The following is an 8,304-nucleotide window of genomic DNA, read 5'->3' on the forward strand; positions in this document are numbered from 1 at the left end:
TCTCTCTCCTTAGTAGCTAGGATTTTCATTGCAAAAAGAAGAGTAAACGACTGTTTATCATCTTAGATTGCATATTTAGGAGTTGTATATCTACATCACGCAGTGAACCTTAAAGGCAAACTTCTTAAGAAATATCAACTGTAAAATAAATTCAATGAACATAAAAACGCTTTGGAACCTAACGCACAACATCTAGAAGTCTAGGCTAGAGACGTATTTTGGCGTCATAAAGCCTAGTAACTGTCGCTCTCATCATAGGTTGGGTGATTCCTCCTCTTTGAGACGACAAGTGCCAGTACGGACTTGTGCTCCCACGTATCGTCGAGTATATATTGGGAGACCACAATAGGCTATATCCTTTATCCTTAGGAACCTGTGTCTGCCTTCCTATCGATCGCAATGCACTAAACACAACATCTGGGAAGATTGACTACCGTACCATAAAAAGTATTCTATAGTTTTGTGATTGGTTTGGTAATCCCTCTGTCTAGATTTCCAGATTATTCTCTTTCATTCCTTTTTAGACTCCTTAAAGGAAAAGGTCCATCTAAGAACTTGTCACTTCAGGCTCTTTAAAAATCGAAGGCGACTAGAGTCATCTTTAGCTTTTTCTTGACTCTTAAAAATTGAAAAAGAAAGTTGTGTCAAAGCGTCTAAAATTTATTTTAATCGGAATAACATCACTGTTCCCTCGTTGATCTTAGGTTGAGAAAATGGAGTCCACCAATCAAGGATTTCCCCTTGGGGGAAATCCTAGTCCTTTCTCTTCTTAGGGAGATGTTGGTGCACCTCATATGGCCACATTGTCCCTTCCAGAACTGACAATTGGCCTGCTAGTATGGATTTTCTTGACCTCTGTCGTTCAAAGCATTGTGATTCCTGAGCAATCAAATCAACAACTAGATGATACTAGAGTTACCCCCCAACCTTCTACTTCATTTGTTTCTCCCTCTCCTTCTTCCTCTTCGCTTGGTGAAGATAGTAAAACTAAAAACCAAGTAACTGAGAAGAAGAAGAAAGGGAAGGAGAAGAAGAAGAAGGAGCCAACGGAAAAGAGGGGCAACCGTGCATCGTGTAGCAAAACTCCACACACTACACCATCCAAACCTAAATCTCCATGTGTCATCTGCAAAGGGGACCACTATCATCGAGATTGTCCTTGCATCCCACGAATCTTAAGGGACTGGTCTCCCCGCTTGCACAATCCGGTGTCGTCAACCTCTGACAATCATGTTGAGAGTACACCGTTAACTAGTGAAAATGAAGTCACTGGACAAAAAGGAAGATCTAAATTTCCTTACAGACTGTGTGAAGGCGTTCATGCCATCCATCATTATCCCTTCCTAGAGGAAGCTAAAAGAGTCTTGGATAACCGTCGTGCTTCACCGCTACGACTTCCTCCTAGATACAAGAAACTCTTGCCGAGTCCATCGCTAGTTGAAAATTTGACTGACACACCTTTGTTTTCGGTCAAAGCACCTATCATTGAAGATAAACCCTCTGAGTCCACATCAGACCAAAGTCAACAGGTCGAGATCGCAGTCGACCCCATCTTGTCTTCAAAGGATCTACCTTTAGATGATACAGTCACCAAAGAGAATGAGAACGACACCGTTCAAATTATTTTTGTAAACAAATACTTTGATGAACATAGGGGAAATCTACCCATTCCTTTACCGCATGAAGGAAGTTCGTCAGAGATGTATCCGACCATTTATTCGGTCCCACCTCCAAGCAACCTAGTCGTCTCCTTCGATTGGAATCTACTAGGCAGACCCCGTCTACCATCTAATGTACCATTCTGAATCATAGTGCAAACTTACAGAATGGTCATGGTTGGTACCATCATAGATGAAGGGGATTCTGTGAGTATCCTTTCCTCAACTGCTTGGAAAGCGCTTGGTTCGCCATCGCTTTTGCCTGAGATGTGAAATTTGACAGGCTTCGACAAAGGAACCAGTCGACCGTTAGGGATCCTTCTGAATTTGCCTATAACTTTGAGAAGGAAAACCATTTATTTGAACGTAATGGTAGTCCAAGGACCTTTAGATTATAATCTACTCCTTGGGCGTGACTACATTTATAGCATGGGAGCTATTGTTTCCTCACTCTTTTGAGTGATGTGTTTTCCGCATGAAGGTAGAGTGGTCCAGCTCGTAGACCAGCTTTCATTCCCCGGTTTACACATAGCTAATAGTCAAATGCCATCCCTAACTGGTATTTTTGCGCAAGGAACGTCTCATCAATCCCCAGTCCATCCACCTGATGAGCGTGAGTGATTCGGTGGTTGTGACTGAAACCCAGGGGGCATGCACCCTGGTCTACTTCAGCAGAAAAAATTCAAGTATAGGGTGGGTTTCCGCAGAGGATATATGACTAGTCTGGCACATCTGTCCATTTAGGAAAATGGGATTAGACTGGAATAAGATACTTCCATCATAAGGTATTCCTTTCCCGACAGAACAAATGTTTTGTCTGCAAATTGAAGGGTAACCTGGAAACTCTACTTTGCTATACCTGGGGGCATGCAAACCTTTTTGCATGAAAGTGAAAAACAACCATTTGTTTTCTTGGTTTGTAGGTTCTTAACCCTTTAAACTCGTAGGATGGGTTGTTCCTAGCTTACATAATAAAAGGAGTTGGAGCAAAATTTCGAATGGTGCAAGCTCCCTAAAAAATGAACCTATCGATGAGACATCCTTATTATACGACTGGCACGAGCAGTTTTACGCGAAGTTCAAACTCGTTAAAAAATAAACCTAGCAATGAGCACATGTTCCACCAAAGTTTAAGCTCATTAAAAAATGAACCCACCTCCAGTAAATAACCATTGCGATCGCATTATTATCAGCTTTTGAGCCTTGGTCGTGTTCTTACCATCACCTCCACTCTTTTTTAGCCGATCATACGCCTCCATTTGATTGTTTACCCCTTTTGAGGAACAACTGCGATGAGTGATCCTATTAGCCACCTTCTTTACACTGTCGTGATTGAAAAATTCCAAACATTACTTGGAACCAGTTGCTATCCGAAAACATCACTCGTTCCTCAAAAAACGAGTCTCCTTTAAGCTCTTTTCATCTGACTCGTAAAATATGAAAAGATTGCCGAGAAATTGGCCTCTCCAGCTCATTAAAGTGATTGGAAGTGCCATCCCTCCTCTAGATTTTAATCTTTTTGGACTTGAGGGATTATTACACAAAAAGATCGAGCGTTTGTCTTGTTCGGCTCATTAAAACTATCGAAAAGTCATCCCTTTCGCATTGTTTTATACTTTTTCGGACTTAAGGGATTATATTATGAAAAAGGAATATTGGAGTTTCCTTTCCGTCTCTTTTCAGACTCTCTAAAATTGAAAAGAACCGAGTTATCCTTGTCGTTAAACTCGTTAAAACAATAGCGACAAACTTGTCCATTCAGACAAGAACGAGTTTCATTGTCGCTAGGCTCATTAAAACATAGCGACGGGTTTGCCCGAAGGGAAAATTATAGAACAAGCATATGTTATCCTCCTCAAGCTTGACAAAAATAAAGAGGTACTGGTCAGAAATGACTGGGGAAAATTGGGAAGAAAACTTGAAGAAAATTTATTGGTAGCAGGTCGCTCTTGAACATGACACTTTCACTCCATCACCATGATTGAGTCAGGTTGGGTTATTCTGTTCACTGGTCATATCACCATTGGTGCACGGTACCATCCACTTTTGGGGTTAACGCTACCAATCCATTTCAGTGTCGCTGATATGTTCAAGAGAAGTCACTCAGAGAATTCACCTACCTAGCTTGTGTCTCATCCGCTGCAATACCTTCACGCTTCATTCTTTCATGACCGCCGCCCTGAACCTTGTATCATCAGATCGTTTTCACCTCCACAAAATCATTTTCTCCATTGCGTATCGTAGATTTGGGATTCATTAATGCCTTCCTACAGCGGGTCACTTCTTGTCGACATCAGCTCATTATCCAAGAAGTCGACCTAGGAACAACCCTTTTAGTACTTTGAAGCTTGCATGCCTCAATGGCAAGTTTCTCACTTCCGTCAACAAGTTTACATTAATGGCCTTCGACCGAAAGATTTTGCGTGGTGTTCGACATCGAATCATGTATTCACACCACGTGAATTCTACTGAAGTACCTTGAGGGTCATCATCATCATCGGTGATTCCTCTTGCGCTTGTTAACAGCTTACATCATTGGCTGGTAATCAGGTGATGTCTTTCCATGTTCGACATCAGAACATCTTTTCACATGGACCGACTTGTACTCCAGGCGAAGATTGAACGAGTTTTTAAGACCTCGGATCTAGTTTCATCCATCTGGGTTGCGATATATTTAGGAAAATAAAGACATCAAATGTACATCATTGCTGCACAGATAATCATCCAAATCAAAGGATGATGACTCTACCAGAATCATTAGTCTGCTACACAGACAATTGTTTGTCCTATGTACATGAAAATGAATTTATAAAGCTGAGCATGGGAATGCTTGCCTTAGCTAGATCATGAAAATATTATGAAGATAATGTATTGTATTGTATCTTATTACAAGTTACCTTCCAGTTCGAAAAACCTCGGATCCTCATTATAAAGCATTTCACCCGACATCAAAAATATTTACGACCTCATGCTTTAGGGGGCAACTGTTATAGACATATTTGGGCACTGCAACCCCAATCACATATGTCCATAAACCAAGGGCTTCTAAGTCCCTAAAAGTGTTGTTTCCTACCCTAAAGGAGCAAGGTCTGCTAATTACATCATCTCCCAGAAGTTCTCCATGAAAAACTACTCAGAACTGGTCAAAGCAGGACCATACAGACTGCCCAATGCTAAGGGTGTGATGCATCTCACCTACCACATGCAAAAAGTGTGATGAATACTGGAAAGCCCTTCTGTAGGGTGCGATGAGCAAGATCAGACAAATGGCACAAGCAGTTTGCTAGGTGGAGACCCTGAGAATCTTCTAGAAGCTACTCATTTGACACTTGCTTCTCTGAATTTGCCCAAGGATGAGTAAGAGATCAGAAATCTCCAAGTGGAACCAAGAACTATCAGAGATATGACACTAATCAAAATCCTAGAATTTGACTCATCCCCCTGCAAACATCTATATATGGATCCCTCATCCTAGAGATCTAGAAGGCTGGAATTTTGTAATTTGCAAGGAAGTGTTGTTGGTTTCTCTTTGAAGACATTGTTGGGTGATCTTGCTTTGTATGAGGTGAAGAGGGCTTTCATGCTGGGAGGATGGTGCTGGGTCAGACCAAGTGGTTGTAATCCTCTCTTCTACTACTTCTATCAATAAAGCTATTTGAGTTTTCCTCCATATTCTTGTGTATCTCTAAATATTGTGTTGATATATGCATTTGTATGGTCAATATATATCTGATCCTATATTGTTTATAGTGATAGATCTCTATGATTTGATGGTATTATGCTGCTTTGACTCTATAGGTGCTCTTTGAAACGGTACAAGTAAGGAAGGAGTGGCGAGATTCTGTCAAAGGGGAAAGGAAACAAGCAAGGAGCCAAGCGAAAGACTGAGGTTGGTACTCTCTGCTTCTTTCTCATCTATCTCTCGTAAAGGAAAACAAAAGTGACTTTAGTTTGTTTGTTTCTAAGATAGCTACCCGTCTTAGTGGGACTAGCAGTTCTGAATAGACACTAGTTTTCCCGATAACATTTTCTCTCCTGGAAACCATTGTACCTGTAGTGCTGAGAGGTAGATGAACATCTGGGATACTTGGAGACATGGCAACACTCATGGAAAGCAATCTGTTAGTTGAAAACCAAAATGAACATGAGAACTGACTTGCAACATACCTAGGTGCATGATCATGAAGGTTGTGCAATTTCGGCCAGGAGGTCGGGAGACCGACTGCCAAGACTGCACAAGGCATAGTCTGGGTTTTTGGGAAACTGGTTGACTACTGGAACTGTGCAATGCACAGTCTAGTCTGGCTGTTGACTGCTGGGATTGTGCAATGCGTAATCCCAACTGAGAAGGACTGCTAACCTAGGGACAAATTTGCGCAATTTCCTGGGCCAAGCAGCCACTGTCCTTTGGAAATGTGCAAAACAGTCCTAGAGGCCAGTGTTGGGAAGGAATGTGCAAATCTGGAGAGGAAAGTGAGCCTTCCTTCCTAGATTACACAATGCAGCCTTGGTGAATGTAGAGTCCAGGCCAAGGTTGGCCTGACTCACCGATGGGAAACTGAAAGAAACTAAGACAGTAAATGCATGGTGACACTAATTGATAGCAAAAGTGATTGACAATGCATGCAAAACATGAATGAAAGATTCAACAAATAGATCAACATGCATTTGGGTGAGGCAGTTCGCTGGTTTGGAAAATGTCCGTGCAAAATAGTTTCATGCATGCGACAACAGTGATATAGTAACGAAAACTGAAACAAATCTAAGACAAGCTAATATATATGTAAATGACAACAAGCATTTAAAGAAATCAAGAAAACAGTACTCCCACAAGTGAGAACACAAAAAGTGACAGAAATGCAACACAACGCATGGGAAGCAGGCTTACCTCAAAACAGCTGAGCTGAATGTGCTGACTGCTCCTAGATGTGATATGGGATGTCAGATCTGCAAGGTTGATGTGAGCAATGAGCTCTACGGTGTCCGGTTTGATGAGTTTTAATAACATTGAGGTTGTGACGCGCATGCCACGAATCTAGGGGAAGCGACACTTGGTGGGAGGTTTCGGAATTGATCCTTGCATGTAACCTCCAACTGCTAAACTTAGATCCCTGAAACAAGGGATGCCTTTGCATGCTGCCTTGGGAGAAGAAGCCCATGCATGCAAGTCTATTTTTCTCAGTCCTGAAGGGAACCAGTCAATTTAGCTGCACATGCAAGAGACTGCTCGGTTGCTGGAGAAAAATGTGCATTTCTGACCGTGAGCTAGGTTGGCTGCCCAAGATATTTGCACAATTTCCGGGCAGAGCAACTGACTGCTACCCAGATTTGTGCAAATTTTGGGTTGAGCAGCCTTTCTAGGGAAATTTTTGCAAATCCTGCTGGGAGTGTTGGCAGGCAGGATTGCGCAATTGTGGAGCCCAGCAGGCTACCAGAGAGGATTGCACAATTTCTGGAGGGAAGGATGGTTTCCCTCAAGAAATTCATAATTTTCAAGGGGAAGCTGCTCATCTTGCAGCTAGACCAAGTTCGGGTGAACAGCTTGTGAAGGGAATGGATCAAGCTGTGACCAACAGGTTGCCTTTTTGCAAGAAAGACACTGAATCTTGTGAACTTGACGAAGCAAGGCAAGCTGTTGTGAAGGTTGTAAGGGAGGCTCCAAAGCGAGGCTAAAGCAAAATTTTAGATAGTGGTTGTAGCTGCTATAACACTTGGAAACACACTGGTAGAACTCCATCTCTCTGAATGGACCTTGTTCATGAAAAGCAAGTCTAACACCTCCAGAAGTATTGTTCATTTTTCAGCTCATCTTGGTTTCACACTAACTTGATTACAAGATATAGCATTTGCCAAACCCTTGGTCGATTGACACACATTCCAAGCCAAGGCAACATAGTTGTTTCGATTGGGGTTGAGGGGTATATAGGTTCACAAGCAATATAATCGTAAGAGTCTTAGTTTCATCTCTGGTGTTGCTCCACTGCCAACAGACCTAGACAGTACCCTGGTGGAGTCACATAGGAACATAAGCATGGCTCCACTGCTAGCAAGCCTCGTCATTACCCCGGCAGAGTTACTTGCATCACCTCCTTGCGTTGGAAGCCTTTCTCTTCTTTCGCCTTATTCATTTTTCATTTTTGAATAATTTTTTACTTTTCTTTTTTTTTCATTTTTCACTGTGCATAACACTTATTCATTTCAAAGGTGGAAGAGGGATCCCAACTTATTGAGAGCAGAAGAGGTTGTTCTAGCAAAGAAGTAGTTTATTATATCTCTAATGTGCCTGTTAAGGTTTTCCCCCTTACCTTACTCTACTTGACTGAGATGACAAGGGTTAACCCAAAAATAATCAACTAGAGAAGGTGAAACTAGTTAGCGTGCAAAAATTGTGTTTACACCAAGGTTCACTTCGAGTAGTATGTATTGCCCTTCAACGTATCATGGACTAAAAGTAACAAGCTCATCATATAGAGGCAAGATGACAGATAACCAAGTAGTGATAGATGCACAAGCCCTCTTTTACTTTATCCAGCTCGCTTCAAGAGTCATACATGGTTTCATGCAAAACTAACCTATGAACGAAACAAGCAAACGAACTAACAATCAACAAAGCAAAGCAAGAGCAGAAGCAAAAATGAAAGCGAAG

Source organism: Pinus tabuliformis, chromosome 2_2 (assembly GCF_031772625.1).
Source record: "Pinus tabuliformis cultivar Carrire ecotype Pingquan chromosome 2_2, CPIR1, whole genome shotgun sequence".
In the NCBI taxonomy this organism is placed as follows: domain Eukaryota; kingdom Viridiplantae; phylum Streptophyta; class Pinopsida; order Pinales; family Pinaceae; genus Pinus; species Pinus tabuliformis.